Source organism: Mobula hypostoma, chromosome 14 (assembly GCF_963921235.1).
Source record: "Mobula hypostoma chromosome 14, sMobHyp1.1, whole genome shotgun sequence".
Taxonomy (NCBI): Eukaryota; Metazoa; Chordata; class Chondrichthyes; order Myliobatiformes; family Myliobatidae; genus Mobula; species Mobula hypostoma.
In genome coordinates, this window is record NC_086110.1 from 74145705 (window position 1) to 74161934 (window position 16230).

Below are 16230 nucleotides of genomic sequence, written 5' to 3' on the forward strand. Positions count from 1 at the left end.
AGGACTAACTGAAGGAAGAGTGAGTAAGGGATTTGAAAGCTGGAGGGGGAGGGGGAGATGCAAAATGATAGGAGAAGACAGGAGGGGGAGGGATAGAGCCGAGAGCTGGACAGGTGATAGGCAAAAGGGGATACGAGAGGATCATGGGACAGGAGGCCTAGGGAGAAAGACGGGGGGGGGTGACCCAGAGGATGGGCAAGAGGTATATTCAGAGGGACAGAGGGAGAAAAAGGAGAGTGAGAGAAAGAATGTGTGCATAAAAAGGAGTAACAGCTGGGGTACGAGGGGGAGGTGGGGCCTAGCGGAAGTTAGAGAAGTCAATGTTCATGCCATCAGGTTGGAGGCTACCCAGACGGAATATAAGGTGTTGTTCCTCCAACCTGAGTGTGGCTTCATCTTTACAGTAGAGGAGGCCGTGGATAGACATGTCAGAATGGGAATGGGATGTGGAATTAAAATGTGTGGCCACTGGGAGATCCTGCTTTCTCTGGCGGACAGAGCGTAGATGTTCAGCAAAGCGGTCTCCCAGTCTGCGTCGGGTCTCACCAATATATAAAAGGCCACATCGGGAGCACCGGACGCAGTATATCACCCCAGTCGACTCACAGGTGAAGTGATGCCTCACCTGGAAGGACTGTTTGGGGCCCTGAATGGTGGTAAGGGAGGAAGTGTAAGGGCATGTGTAGCACTTGTTCCGCTTACACGGATACGTGCCAGGAGGGAGATCAGTGGGGAGGGATGGGGGGGACGAATGGACAAGGGAGTTGTGTAGGGAGCGATCCCTGCGGAATGCAGAGAGAGCGGGGGAGGGAAAGATGTGCTTAGTGGTGGGATCCCGTTGGAGGTGGCGGAAGTTACGGAGAATAATATGTTGGACCCGGAGGCTGGTGGGGTGGTAGGTGAGGACCAGGGGAACCCTATTCCTAGTGGCGTGGTGGGAGGATGGAGTGAGAGCAGATGTACGTGAAATGGAGGAGATGCGTTTAAGAGCAGAGTTGATAGTGGAGGAAGGGAAGCCCCTTTCTTTAAAAAATGAAGACATCTCCCTCGTCCTAGAATGAAAAGCCTCATCCTGAGAGCAGATGCGGCGGAGACGGAGGAATTGCGAGAAGGGGATGGCGTTTTTGCAAGAGACAGGGTGAGAAGAGGAATAGTCCAGATAGCTGTGAGAGTCAGTAGGCTTATAGTAGATATCAGTGGATAAGCTGTCTCCAGAGACAGAGACAGAAAGATCTAGAAAGGGGAGGGAGGTGTCGGAAATAGACCAGGTAAACTTGAGGGCAGGGTGAAAGTTGGAGGCAAAGTTAATAAAGTCAACGAGTTCTGCATGCGTGCAGGAAGCAGCGCCAATGCAGTCGTCGATATAGCGAAGGAAAAGTGGGGGACAGATACCAGAATAGGCACGGAACATAGATTGTTCCACAAACCCAACAAAAAGGCAGGCATAGCTAGGACCCATACGGGTGCCCATAGCTACACCTTTAGTTTGGAGGAAATGGGAGGAGCAAAAGGAGAAATTATTAAGAGTAAGGACTAATTCCGCTAGACGGAGCAGAGTGGTGGTAGAGGGGAACTGATTAGGTCTGGAATCCAAAAAGAAGCTTTGAGACCTTCCTGATGGGGGATGGAAGTATATAAGGACTGGACATCCATGGTGAAAATAAAGCGGTGGGGGCCAGGGAACTTAAAATCATCGAAAAGTTTAAGAGCGTGAGAAGTGTCACGAACATAGGTCGGAAGGGATTGAACAAGGGGTGATAAAATCTTCACAGCGATTACGCAACCACCAACTGCGACTCCAGCCTTGAACTCCAGGCCGGGTCTTTATGTGCTGCTGTTGTGACTCCCGTCTCCCCTTCCCCCACCACCACTCTGCAACCCCGTCTTCCTCAGATCCCACCGTCAGCTCCTGGGCCCTCAGAGGCACCATCTTCCTCTCACCCCAACCCTCCCCTCTCCATTGACACCCCCAGCCTCCCCCCTCCCCCCTCTGATCCCAGCTCTCATCCGTGCAGGGTCTTTACCATCCCCTCCGACCTTCAACTGTCGGAGGCAGAACGCTCTGTTCTCAGTAAGGGCCTCACGTTTGTCCCCCTTCGCCCACACCTCAGCGAGTTCCATGTTCGCCACGATGCGGAACTTTTCTTCCGCCGTCTCCGTCTCCGAGCCTACTTCTTCGGCAAGGACTCTTCCACCCCCACCGATGACCCCTTCTCCCGTCTTCAGCCCTCCTCTTCTTCATGGACACCCCGCTCTGGTCTTCTGCCTGCTCTGGATCTCTTTATTGCCAACTGCCGACGGGACATCAACCGTCTCGACTTCACCGCACCTTGTCCCCATTCCAACCTCACTCCTTCGGAATGCTCTGCTCTCCACTCCCTCCGCACTAATCCTAACATTATTATTAAACCCGCCGATAAGGGGGGTGCTGTTGTAGTCTGGCGTACTGACCTCTACCTTGCCGAGGCACAGCGACAACTCGCGGATACCTCCTCTTATTTACCCCTCGATCGTGACCCCACTGAGGAGCACCAGGTCACCGACTTTATCCGCTCAGGGGATCTCCCATCCACTGCTACCAACCTTATAGTTCCCACACCCCGCACTTCCCGTTTCAACCTCCTACCCAAGATCCACAAACCTGCCTGTCCTGGCCAACCTATTGTCTCAGCTCGCTCCTGCCCCACCGAACTCGTTTCTGCATACCTCGACACTGTTTTATCACCCCTTGTTCAATCCCTTCCGACCTATGTTCGTGACACTTCTCACGCTCTTAAACTTTTCGATGATTTTAAGTTCCCTGGTCCCCACCGCTTTATTTTCACCATGGATGTCCAGTCCTTATATACTTCCATCCCCCATCAGGAAGGTCTCAAAGCTCTACGCTTCTTTTTGGATTCCAGACCTAATCAGTTCCCCTCTACCACCACTCTGCTCCGTCTAGCGGAATTAGTCCTTACTCTTAATAATTTCTCCTTTTGCTCCTCCCATTTCCTCCAAACTAAAGGTGTAGCTATGGGCACCCGTATGGGTCCTAGCTATGCCTGCCTTTTTGTTGGGTTTGTGGAACAATCTATGTTCCGTGCCTATTCTTGTATCTGTCCCCCACTTTTCCTTCGCTATATCGACGACTGCATTGGCGCTGCTTCCTGCACGCATGCTGAGCTCATTGACTTTATTAACTTTGCCTCCAACTTTCACCCTGCCCTCAAGTTTACCTGGTCTATTTCCGACACCTCCCTCCCCTTTCTAGATCTTTCTGTCTCTGTCTCTGGAGACAGCTTATCCACTGATATCTACTATAAGCCTACTGACTCTCACAGCTATCTGGACTATTCCTCTTCTCACCCTGTCTCTTGCAAAAACGCCATCCCCTTCTCGCAATTCCTCCGTCTCCGCCGCATCTGCTCTCAGGATGAGGCTTTTCATTCTAGGACGAGGGAGATGTCTTCATTTTTTAAAGAAAGGGGCTTCCCTTCCTCCACTATCAACTCTGCTCTTAAACGCATCTCCTCCATTTCACGTACATCTGCTCTCACTCCATCCTCCCACCACGCCACTAGGAATAGGGTTCCCCTGGTCCTCACCTACCACCCCACCAGCCTCCGGGTCCAACATATTATTCTCCGTAACTTCCGCCACCTCCAACGGGATCCCACCACTAAGCACATCTTTCCCTCCCCCGCTCTCTCTGCATTCCGCAGGGATCGCTCCCTACACAAATCCCTTGTCCATTCGTTCCCCCCATCCCTCCCCACTGATCTCCCTCCTGGCACGTATCCGTGTAAGCGGAACAAGTGCTACACATGCCCTTACACTTCCTCCCTTACCACCATTCAGGGCCCCAAACAGTCCTTCCAGGTGAGGCATCACTTCACCTGTGAGTCGACTGGGGTGATATACTGCGTCCGGTGCTCCCGATGTGGCCTTTTATATATTGGTGAGACCCGACGCAGACTGGGAGACCGCTTTGCTGAACATCTACGCTCTGTCCGCCAGAGAAAGCAGGATCTCCCAGTTGCCACACATTTTAATTCCATATCCCATTCCCATTCTGACATGTCTATCCACGGCCTCCTCTACTGTAAAGATGAAGCCACACTCAGGTTGGAGGAACAACACCTTATATTCCGTCTGGGTAGCCTCCAACCTGATGGCATGAACATTGACTTCTCTAACTTCCGCTAGGCCCCACCTCCCCCTCGTACCCCAGCTGTTACTCCTTTTTATGCACACATTCTTTCTCTCACTCTCCTTTTTCTCCCTCTGTCCCTCTGAATATACCTCTTGCCCATCCTCTGGGTCACCCCCCCCCCGTCTTTCTCCCTAGGCCTCCTGTCCCATGATCCTCTCGTATCCCCTTTTGCCTATCACCTGTCCAACCTTCTCCTATCATTTTGCATCTCCCCCTCCCCCTCCAGCTTTCAAATCCCTTACTCACTCTTCCTTCAGTTAGTCCTGACGAAGGGTCTCGGCCTGAAACGTCGACTGCGCCTCTTCCTATAGATGCTGCTTGGCCTGCTGCGTTCACCAGCAACTTTGATGTATGTTGTCTGACATGTTAAGTTTATTTAATAATAATTTGTAGCTTTTAGAGCTACAGTACTCAGCAAGCCTTCCGGCCCAACAAACCACACCACCCAACAGGCCCCTCCGGCCCAACAAACTACACCACCCAACAGGCCCCTCCGGCCCAACAAACTACACCACCCAACAGGCCCCTCCGGCCCAACAAACTACACCACCCAACAGGCCCCTCCGGCCCAACAAACTACACCACCCAACAGGCCTTTCCAGTCCTACAAACCACACCACCCAACAGGCCGTCCTGGCCCAGTGAGTCACACCACCCAACAGGCCTTTCCAGTCCTACAAACCACACCACCCAACAGGCCCCTCCGGCCCAACAAACTACACCACCCAACAGGCCTTTCCGGCCCAACAAACTACACCACCCAACAGGCCTTTCCAGTCCTACAAACCACACCACCCAACAGGCCGTCCTGGCCCAGTGAGTCACACCACCCAACAATCCCCCTCATTTACCCAGCCTAATCACAGGACAATTTACAATGACCAATTAACCTCCTAACTGGTACGTCTTTGGACTGCGGGAGGAGACAGGAGCACCCGGAGGAAACCCAAGCAGTCACGGGGAGAGTGTACAAACTCCTTTTATGTGGTACTGGAATTGAACTCTGAACTCTGGAATGCCCCCAGCTATAAAAGTGTGGCACTAACTGTTACCCTACCATGGTGTCCTTCAGCATCTCTGAGTCCCTCTAGTACCTTGTGTGGGTTGTTCCCAGCAAGTCCTGCTGAAGGGTCTGGGCCCGAAACATCAGCTGTACTCTTTTGCGTACATGCTGCCCGGCCTGCTGAGTTCCTCCGGCATTTTGTGTGAGTTGCTCAATGTTTCCAGCATCTGTGGAATCTCTTGTCTTTATGAGAATGTTGCCATGACTCAAAGGCCTGACGTATTGGAAGAGGTTGGGCAGTCTCAGGTTTTATCTCTCAGAGCGTAGTAGAATGAGTGGTGTCTTTATAGAAAGTCAAGGCACATCGTTGGAATGATTGCACTCGGTAGTTGAAGCAGGTACATTAACAACACTTAAAAGACACTGGGCAAGTACAAGAACACAAGGGATTCTGCGGATGCTGGAAATCCAGAACAACACATACAAAATGCTGGAGGAACTCAGCAGATCAGGCAGCATCTATGGGGAGGAATAAGCAGTCAACGTTTCAGGCCAAGACCCTTCAACGGTACTGGAGAGGAAGGGGGAAGAAGACAGAAGCTTCTTGTATGTTTTTATTGGGGCAGTGGGGACCCAGGATTTCTGTGTGGAAGTTAAATTTAGTTAATAACTAGTCTGATTAACAGTGAACTAGAAGACAGTCAGACTGTTGTAAATTAATCTGGAGAGGGTACAAGAAAGTTTCAGGAGGAATACACACAAAATGCTGGAGGTCAGGCAGCATCTGTGGAAATGAATAAACAGTCGACGTTTTGGGCCGAGACTCTTCATCGAGACTGGAAAGGAAGGGGGACGATGACACAATAAGAAGGGCGGAGGGGAAGAAGTACACGCTGGAAGGTGATAGGTGAAGCCAGGAGGAGGGGGATGAAGTAAGAAGCTGGAAGATGATAGGTGGGAAAGGCAAAGGGCTGGAGAAGAAGGAATCTGATAGGAGAGGGGAGTGGAGCATGGGAGAAAAAGAAAGATGAGGGTCAACAGGGGGATGTCATAGGCAGATGAAGAGAAGAGGTGAGAGGGCAGAGTGGGGAATAGAAGAATAGAAATTACCAGTCCTGATGAACAATCTTGGCCTGAGCTGTTGACTGTTGATTCATTTCCGTAGGTGCTGCCTGACCTGATGAACTTGTATGGATAGGAAAGGTTTGGAGCAGGGGGTCCCAGTCTTGTTTATACCATGGACCCCTACCATTAACATAGGGGTCCATTGGTCCCTGTTTTAGAGAGACATGGACCAATCACAGGCAAGTGGAACTACCTTATATAGACATCTACATCTACATCTAGAGCAACACACAAGAGGCTGCAGGAACTCAGCAGGTCAGGCAGCATCTGTGGAGGGAATAGGACTCTCAATGTCTTGGATTGAGAACCTCCGTCTGGACTGAAAGATGGAGGGAGATATCCATTGTAAAAATGTGGAGGGAAAGAGTGAAGCAAGAGTAAATAGGTGATGGGTGGATCCACGTAAGAAGGGACGGCAGGTAGATGGCGGAAGGGAGAGTGGGAATAGTGACCGAGGCTGGAAGGTGATGGGTGGATCCAGCTGAGCAGGGGTGATACGCAGATAGAGACAAGGAGAGTTGGAATAGTGACCGAGGCTGGAAGGTGATAGGTGGATCCAGCTGAGGAGTGGTGATAAGCAGATGGAGGCAGGGAGAGTTGGAATAGTGACCAAGGACGGGAAATGATGGGTAGATCCGGGTGAGGAAGAGTGTTGGGCAAATGGAGGAGGGGAGAGTGGGAATAGCGACAGAGGCTGGGAGGTGTGGGTGGACCCAGGTGAGGAGGAATGTTGAACAAATGAATGAGGGGAGAGTAGGAACAGTGACAGAGTCTGGGAGGTGATAGGTGGAGGTGACAAAGGACTGGAGATGGTGGGATCTGATAAGAGAGGAGGGTGGAGCATGGAACCAAGTGAGGCAGATGGGGAGGACAGATGGAACAGTATGAGGAGGGGTCCCAGTGGGAGGGGTGTGTGGATGAAGGGCCGATGGTGTAGCTGGAAGGGGAAGAAATAGGGTGATGGGGAAGTGAAAAGTAGGTCAGATAGGGACAGAGGGGTAACAGTGTCCAGAGGCTGGAGAATCCAACACTCGTGTCCTCAGGTTGCAGACAACACTGGCAAAAAGTGAGGTGCAGCTTCTCCGGTTTGCAATTAGCCTCATCTCGGAAGTAGAGGAGGTTGCGGGCACACACTGTACAGCAGGTGTGTGTGGAAATGGGGAGGTGGGGAAGGGAACTGAAAATGACCGGCAAACCGGGACCTTCCGTCGGCCACAGTAGACAAAGCAATTGATTTTATAACCATTAGTCTGGTGATGCAGCCTCATGTGTTCAGTGCAAAATTCAGCACCTCTGCAAAAGGAAATTCCGCTATAATTTATTGCCCCCTGCCCTGTAATGGTGTCCCCTCAGTCGAAATTCTCCCACAAGTGAAAAACAGAGGTTTGGATTAGAACATAAAATGCAATACAGCCCTTTGGCCCATGAAGTTGTGCTGATCTTTTACTGCAAGATCAATCTAACCCACCTCTCTTACATACCCTCCAACTTTCTATCATCCATGTGCTTATCTGAGAGTTTCGTAAATGTCCCAAATGTATCTGCTTCAACCACCACCCGTGGCAGGGTGTTCCATACACCCACCATTCTAAACAGAAACCTATCTCTGACATCCCCCTCATACTTTCCTCCAATCACCTTAAAATTATACCCCTTCACATCAGTCATTTCCATCTGGGGAAAAAATCTCTCACTATCGACTTAAACTACTCCTCTTATCATCTTGTATACTTCTACCAAGTGACTTCTCATCCTCCTCCACTCCAAGGAGAAAAGCCCGAGCTCGCTCAACCTATCCTCACAAGAGATGCTCTCTCATCCAGGTAGCATCCTGGTAAATCTCCTCTGCATTCTCTCCAAAACTTCCAAATCCTTCCTAAAATCATGTGACCAGAACTTAGCTCAATATTCCAAGTGCAGTCAAACCAGGAATAGAGTCATAGAGAAGTATTGTACAGAAACAGGCCACTCAGCCCATCTAGTCCTTGCCAAAAACATTTAAACTGCCTACTCCCATCAACCTGCACCTGGACCATAACCCTCCACATCCCTACTATCCATGTACCTATCCAAACTTCTCTTAAATGTTGAAATTGAGCTTGCATCGACCACTGATGCTGGCAGCTCATTCCACAATCTCATGACCTTCTGTGTGAAGAAATTTCCCTTGATGTTTCCCTTAAACTTCTCACCTTTCACACAACCTCAATGGAGAAAGCCAGCTTGCAATTACCCTATCTATACCCCTCATGGTTTTTATACCTCTATCAAAAGCCTTTCAATCTTCTTTGTTCTAAAGAATGAAGTCTTAATCTTTTCAATCTTTCCTTACAACTTAGATCCTCCAGACCCAGAAAAATCCTTGTTAATTTTCTCTGCATTCTTGAAATGAAATACCGTTATTGTCATTGCATAGTACAATTTGTCATGCACCAATACAGCGAAAATGAGTTTGCAACTCTCATACTCAATGCTATTAAACAACAAATAAAATAAACAATAAATAAAATCAAGTAACCAGCCAGTACAAGCAATGTCTAGCAGTACAAAAGCATAAGTCAGATGCATGACCGCAATAAAACCAATATTAAAGTAGCAATATAACAAATTTATGGATGAAGCTTGATCGATTGGTTCAGAGCAATTATAGCTCTGGGGAAAAAGCTATTTTTCAGTCTGGAAGTGCGGGCATAGAAAATCTTATAACGTCTGCTACACGGAAGAAGTTCTATTCTTTTCAAATCTTTTTATTATTATTATCCAAAATTAACAAGAGTGCAACACTTTGCATTGCAACACTTACAATGTCTCAAGGAAAAAAACATTATTTTAAAGATCGAAAATTTTTGGTGATTAAAAAAAAAGGGAAAAAACCCTACTAAACAAGAAAAAGTGAGAAAAAAACCCATTAGGTGTTCAACACCGGAGCCACGCGTCATACAAAAAGCTTCTAAAGATAAACATCAAACCGCCAGCAAGAAAAGAAAATGTACCAAAAATTTACAATTAGATCGTGGAGGAAATCTATCAATTAACTCAAATGATAATAATGAGCAAATGAACCTCACCTTTTCTCAAAATCAAACATAGGTTCAAAGGTTCGACTTCTAATTTTCTCCAAACTAAGACATAGCATCACTTGAGAGAACCATTGTGACAAAGTGGAAGCCGATGTGTCCTTCCACTTCAACAAAATGGCCCTCCTAGCTATCAATGTAACAAATGCAATAACATGTTGGTCAGACAAAGAGATACCATGGATATTTTGAGGAATTATTCCAAAAAGCACAGTTAATTTGTTAGGATGTAAATTAATTTTAAGTGCTTTAGAAATTGTTGAAAAAACTGACTTCCAGAATTGTTCCAGTATAGGACAAGACCAAAACATGTGTTTCAATGTAGCTGTCTCAGTTTTACATCTATCACAATAACAATCAACGTTAGGGAATATTTTAGACAATCTCTCCTTCGTCAAATGGTAACAATGCACAATTTTAAATTGAATCAGTGAATGACTAGCATGGATCGAAGAAGAGTTAACCAGCTTCAGAATTCGCGTCCAATCCTCCATCATAAAAGTCAAATTAAGTTCCTTTTCCCAATCTTGTTTAATCTTAAATAAAGGACACTTATCCCATTGTAATAGTAAATTATAAATTCTTCCAATGGAACCCTTCATACTCATAATAGTATCTAACAGATCAGCATCCAATATGTAAGGAAGATTACTTAAATATTTTTGTAAGAAATGTCTAACTTGAAGGTATTGTAAAAAGTGTGAGTATGAAAGAGAATATTTATCAACTAATTGTTCAAAAGACATCAGTCTATCTTCTTTAAATAAATCCCAAAAAGAATTAATACCTTTATTTTTCCAAAGTAAAAAAATTGGATCACTCAAAGAAGGCTTAAAAAAGTAATTTCGATAAACTAAACTACAAAGTTTAAATTTTTTAAGATTAAAAAAATTGCAGAACTAGAGCCAAGTTTGTAAAGAATACTTAATCACAGGGTATAAATTTAAATTAGCAACTTTAGCTAATTATATAGGTAAAGCAGCTCCCAGTAACGAGGTTAAATAAAACTGTTTCACAGCTTTCAATTCCAAGTCTACCCAAATTGGCCGATCGTTCTTATCAACCCAATGTAACCAAAAGGACATGTATCGCACATTAACAGCCCAGTAATACATTCTTAGATTAGGCATAGCGAGACCTCCATCCTTTTTCAACTTTTGTAAGTGACATTTACTAATGTTTGGTCTTTTATTATTCCAATTAAAAGATAAAATAATAGAATCAATCCAATCAAAAAACTTCTTAGTCAAAAAAACAGGGATATTCTGAAATAAATATAAAAATTTTGGTAAAATCATCATTTTGACTATATGGATGCGACCAACAAGTGAAAAGGTAAGTGGACTCCATCTACTAAATAAATACTTCATAGAGTCTACCAAGGGAACAAAATTAGCTTTATAAGGCTCCTTATATTTTTTAGTGATTGTAACACCTAAATATCTAAAAGAATCCATGACTTTGAAAGGAGTATTATTATATATAGAAACAGATTCATTTAAAGGAAACAGTTCACTTCTATTAAAATTTATTTTATATCCTGAAAAATCTCCAAATTCATTAAATAATTTTAGCAAGGCAGGAATAGATTCCTCGGGATTGGATATATAAACCAATAAATCATCAGCGTAAAGAGAAATCTTATGAATGGTCTCATTTACAAAAATCCCATAAATATCTTTAGCTTCATGAAGAGCAATAGCAAGGGGTTCTAATATTAAACTAAATAACAAAGGACTTAATGGACAGCCTTGCCTTGTCCCCCGTGAAAGCTGAGAAAAAGGAGACCTACAGTTATTAGCAATAACAGTAGCAATAGTGTTTTATATATCATTCTAATCCAATTATTAAAATTAACACCTAAGCCAAATTTCTCTAAAACATTAAATAAATATTTCTATTCAACTCGATTGAACGCATTTTCAGCATCCAAAGAGAGAACGCATTGTGAAGTTTTAAAAGAGGACGAATATATAATGTTAAATAATCTCCGAATGTTTGAAAAAGAATAATGACCCTTTATAAAGCCTGTTTGATCTTTAAAAATAATTTTACCCAAAATATTCTCCAACTGATTGTCCATTATCTTTGACAGGATCTTAGCATCGACATTCAGTAATGAAATAGATCTATATGAGGCACAATCAGTAGGATCTTTATCCTTTTTAATAATTAAATAAATAGAAGTCTCATAGAAAGTAGAGGGTAAATCACCTTTCACAAAAGAACCCTTAAACATTTCCAACATATAGCGAGAAAGCAATTTTCCAAATCTTTTATAAAATTCTCCAGGATAGCCATCAAGTCCAGGGGCCTTACCAGATTGCATTGAAAAAATAGCTTTATGAATTTCAGCTTCAGTAATTTGGACATCAGGAGTTTTTGATCCTCAACAGAAATTTTAGGAAAAGCAATCCTTCATAAGAAAGCATTCATTTTAGAAGAATCTACTGGACATTGAGATTTATAAAGTTCAGTATAAAAATCTTGAAAAATCTTATTAATTTCTTCATATCCCCAAGCCAGGGTATCATCTTTCCTACAGATTTTCATGATTTGCCTTTTGGCTGTAGCCGTTTTTAATTGAGATGCAAGCAGTTTATTACTTTTATCTCCAAACATATAAAATTGGCTCTTTGACTTAAACAAATAGCCTTCAATAGGATGAGTTAATAGTAGATTATATTATGATTGCAGTTCCACCCTTTGTTTGAATAAATCAATATTAGCGGAAATTGCATAAATATTATCTAAGTCTTTAATTTGTTTTGAAATCTTATCTAATTCTACTTTAGTCTGTTTTTTAAGCTTAGCTGAATAAGAAATGATCTGACCACATAAAAATGCTTTAATTGTATCCCATATGATTAATTTAGATGTACCCCCTATATCATTAAAAAGAAAAAAATTATTTTATCTGGGTTTCAATGAAGCTGACAAATCAGAGTTTTGCAATAATGTCTGAGACATGCCCCATGGTGGACGGACAAGAATGACATCATCAAATTCAAAAGACAAACTCAGAGGTGCATGATCAGATATAGCAATAGTTTCATATTCACAGTTTTTAACACTAAGCAAGAAGCGAGGATCGAATATTTTTTATAAACATGTGAAAAGAAAGAATATTCTCTGTTATCAGGGTGTAGATATCTCCATAATTCAATCAATCCAAAATTAGTCAAAAGGGAGTTAATAAGTGACGCGGAGCGATTTGGAAGTTGCTGATTGGTTGAGCGCTTGTCAATCAAAGGCTTTAAACAACAGTTAAAATCCACACCCATTATCAACATATATTCATTTAAATCAGGCAGTAAAGCAAATAACTTTTTAAAAAAAGAAGGATCATCTAAGTTAGGTCCGTACAAATTGACCAAAACAACTTTTCTGTTACAGATTACTCCTTTAACAATTAAAAATCTATCATTAAAATCTGACTTAATATCCTCTTGAGTAAATATATTGGATTTAACAAAGATGGACACACCCTTAGTTTTACTCTGAGAAGTGGAGTGAAACTGCAAATCCCTCCACCATCCAAAAAATCTGTTTTGATCTCCCACCCTGATATGTGTCTCTTGGGCAAAAATTATATCAGGTTGGAATCGGTTAATGATTTTAAAAGTCTTTTCTCATTTGATAGGATGATTCCAACCACGTATATTCACACTTATTACATTAATCCATTTAAATACCATACTTTAATTTTATTCTACTTTACACATGCGCAGAGCACATACCAATACAGGATGATCAAAAATGGCGGTGATGAAGAATATAATCACATAGAAAACACACATGCTCTGGAACCACCCAATGGGGAAAAAACCCCAACTCTAACCCCACCCCCTCCCCCCATAGCCCAAAAAAAGCAGGCACCCTTAAATCCTTAAATCTAAAACTCTCTGTTTTCTTGCCTGTCGCATTATTTGATCTTTAATTTTAAAGTGATGAAAACAAACCAAAACAGACCTTGGTTTATTTGGATCTTTAGATTTTGAAGTAAAAGCTCTGTGTGCTCTTTCTATAGTAGGTGGCTGTGATAATATGGTAGGAAATAAGGTATGAAAAAGCTTACCAAAATAAGCAGTTAAATCTCCAGCTTCAGCTCCTTCTTGCAGCCCAACAATTCATATATTCCTTCGGCGAGACCTAGTTTCCAGGTCTATAAGCTTATTTTGATATCTTTCCAAATGAGGTGTAGCTTCAAACATTTTTTGCTTGGTTATCTTCAATTCCTCTTCGTGTGTAATAACTTGAGTTTCCAGGTCTCTAAGTTTTCCCAGAAATGACTTCATTTCATTACTATTCTTTTCCAGTTGGTCTTTAATTGATCCATTCTGATCTTTAATTGAATTCAGTGTCCGAACGATATCTTCGGCCCATGGTGGCATTTCATCAGATCTTTCCTTTTGCACCTTTCCTTTCCCATTACCTTTATCACTAGGTTCAGACAAGTTCTGCCCACTCCTCATAGACATAGACATATTGTTCCCCCTCAAGAATCAGCAAATAAAAATATTAAGTTTGAAGTTTAAACTAGAGGGAAAGGAACAGAACTAAAAGCAGCACAAAAACTGCTGCTACTCCATTTACAGACAGGCGCAGTCTCCCGGAAGAAGTTCAAACAGATGATTGCATGGGTGTGTATTGTCCATACAGATGCTTGAAGTTTTCCTTAGGCAGTGAGAGCTGTAGGTGTCTTCCAAGACTGGGAGCTGTGTCCCAATGGTCTTCTGTGCGCTAGAGACGACCTGCTGAAGTGATTTCCTATCAGCTGCTGTACAACTGAGATACTCTTTCAACCTTTTTCATATCTTTTCTGTAAGTAGGTGACCAAAACTGAACACAATACTCCAAATTAGGTCTTGGCAATGTCTTATACAACTTCAACATAACATCCCATCTCCTGCACTCAGTGCATTGATTTGTGAGGACCAATGTGCCAAGAGTTTCTTTATGACCCTCTCTACCTGTGATGCCACTTTAAACGAGTTATGCACCTGTATTTCCAGATCCTTTTGTGCTACCACAGTCCTCTGTGCCCTACCGTTCACTATAATACCTACTCTGGTTGGTCCTACCAAAGTGCAAAACCTCACACTTGTCAGCATTAAATTCCATCTGTCATTTATAAGCCATTTTTCCAGCTGATGCTGATCCCTCTACAATTCATGATGGCCTTCCTCAATGTCCACTGCACCCCCAATCTTGGCATCATCCGCAAATCTGCTGATCCAGTTAACGGCATTATCATCCAGATCATTGACATAGATGACAAACAACAAAGGACTCAGCACTGATCCCTGCTACACTTCACTAGTTACAGGCCTCCAGTCAGAGAGGCCAGCCTTTACTACCACCCTCTGGCTTCTCCCACAAGGCCAATGTCTAATCCAATTTACTATCTCACCTTGAATCCCGAGAGACTGACCTTTCTTGTCCGGCCTCCCACGAGGGACCTTGCCAAGTGTCTTACTAAAGTCCATGTAGACAACATCCACTGCCTTTCCCTCATCCATTTTCCTGATAACTTCCTTGAAAAACTCTATAAAATTGGTTAGGCATGACCTACCATGCACAAGGCCATGCTGACTATCCTTAATCAGTCCATGGCTATCCAAATACTTATACATCCAGACCCTTAGAATACCTTCCAATAACTTGCTGGCAAAAGCTCCAGTAAATAAAATTGAAGAGCTAGGGTACCGTACCAGAGGAACATTAGGACCACTTGTGTCTTTTGTTTCACGGAATTTTGGTTAACCCCTTCCGTTCCAAATGCAGCGATTCAGATTTACAGGTTCACAAGACCGTTGAGTCTCTTAAAGCCAAGGGCAGGGGAGGTTACTTCATAATCAATTCTTCATGGTGTACAAACATGGTGGTGTTGTCCCAGTCCTATTCACCAGACCTGGAACACCTCGCAATCAAGTGCTTGTCATTTTACCTGTTGCGGGAGATTTTGGTAGCAGTGTACATGCCAACTCAGGCCAGTGGCAAACAGGCTCCAGACAAGCTGAGCGATGTAATCATCAGGCATGAAACAGCACATCCTGATGCCTTCCCCATCATTTTGAGGGATTTTAACCAGGCCAGCTTGATAAAAATCCCTAAGTAATTATTATCAACAGGTCTCTAGGTAATACCCCAGAGGAAACAACACACTAGACCACTGTTACACCACCATCAAGAATGCTCACCATGATATTCCACACCCTCACTTTGGGAAGCCTGATCACCTGGCTGTATTTCTACTCCCTGAGTATAGGGAGAGACTTAAGATTGCAGCACCAGACGTGAGGACCAAGAAGGTATGGACAAGATGAATCCCTGAGTACTGTCCAGTCCACCAATGCAAAGCAATCCTGTAAGTGCACAGTATTCAGGGATTCATCTTTAAGTCTGAGTGAGCATGCTACCCCTGTCACTGACTTCATTAAAACCTGTGTGGATGACTGTGTGCCCACAGAAACTCACTGTACATTCCCAAATCAAGAGCTGTGGATGAACCAGAAGTTTCGAATCTGCTGATGCTAGAGCTGTGGCATTCAAGCCAGGTGACCCAGATCTGTACAAGGAAACCAGGGATAACTTGCGGAGGACTATTTCAAGAGCGAAGAAACTATCCCGAGTGAAGCTGGAGGCGAAATCACATGCATGTCATCTCTGGCAGGGTTTGCAGACCATTTCTTCTACAAAGCAAGACCTAACATCATGAATGGCCATGATGCTTCACCCCCAGACTAGCTCAATGCCCTTTATGCTCACTTTGAAAGGGAGAATAAAACAACAGCTATGAGGATCCCTGCAGCACCCAGCGTCCCTGT